The sequence below is a fragment of the Psammomys obesus genome, unplaced genomic scaffold (assembly GCF_907164565.1).
Source record: "Psammomys obesus unplaced genomic scaffold, mPsaObe1.curated_primary_1811, whole genome shotgun sequence".
NCBI classification, from domain to species: Eukaryota; Metazoa; Chordata; class Mammalia; order Rodentia; family Muridae; genus Psammomys; species Psammomys obesus.
In genome coordinates this window covers 3574056-3575218 of record NW_026596147.1, presented here as the reverse complement: position 1 = coordinate 3575218, position 1163 = coordinate 3574056, and positions in this window count along the sequence as shown.

The following is a 1163-nucleotide window of genomic DNA, read 5'->3' as shown; positions in this document are numbered from 1 at the left end:
TTATAAAATTATACCTGCACTAAATATGTGACACTATTTTATCTTGTCATTTCCCCTAAACAGTACTTCATGCCAACTATATCCATTATCATGTATGCCATGAAAACTGTTATATGTATTTTTGAGACAATTTAAAATAAATAAGAGCATGCATATAAATTATAAGGAAATACTATGCCATTTTAGACAATGACTAGGATGTCCACAGATTTTGTTACCCACAAGGTTTATGGGACCTATCTCTTCAGATATCAAGAAATGGCTGACCATAGACCTAATAAGCTAAGGTCATATAGCAGGGGAGAAGGACCTTACCTATTAGTGAGGGACAGAGAGGGAAAGAGAGAGGAGATGAGGGAGGAGGCTACAGCTGGGATACTAAGTGAATAAATTGTAATAATAATAATAAGTATGTTTTTGTGAATGCACATGAGTGTGTTTATACATTTATGAAAGAGTTTTTGCATTTTCTTTTGCTATGCTATTTGCTTACCTTTAATGTTATACGACAGCAATTTTAAGAACTTCTTCCAATGAAGAGTCTCAAATTTATTGTACTAGTCATTGTAATGAACTGAAGAAAAAAATAAGGCAGTTAGGGGCTAAATCTAATAAACATTATGTAACCACCACAAAAGAAATGAAATGAGGCAATATAGAATTAACAGTGCCTAGCTAGTGTTTCATGTTATACTAAACACTTTCAAATTAAGTGGCTCAACTACCATAAAAATTCCACTAAAGCCAAATAATGAAATGTTAAGAGTTGTGTTCATTTGAATTGGTAAGGTTCTTAGAAGCTCATCTCTAGAGTCATTGTTTCACCAACTTAGTCTTACAATGGCATTTTCAGTGTACCATGTTTTCAGGCTCAATCTGCATCTTTTCTCTGAATGGATCATGGGACTGGAACTCATCAGCATAAAGTTGCAGGAGGTACCCTAACAAGCACTCACTGAAAGAAAGCAGCTGTATACATTTGTGCTTATTTGTATAACTCTTGGTGTAAAACCAGGCATCACACAAGGGCACTCTGTTTATTCCTTTAGCTTTTAAGTGGAAATATTTTATCTGGATAGGAAAGCCTGGGCATAATTTAGTAAGTGAAGATAAGTGTCTTGTAGAGGCTTTAATCTATGGAAAGATGAAGACACACTTATATG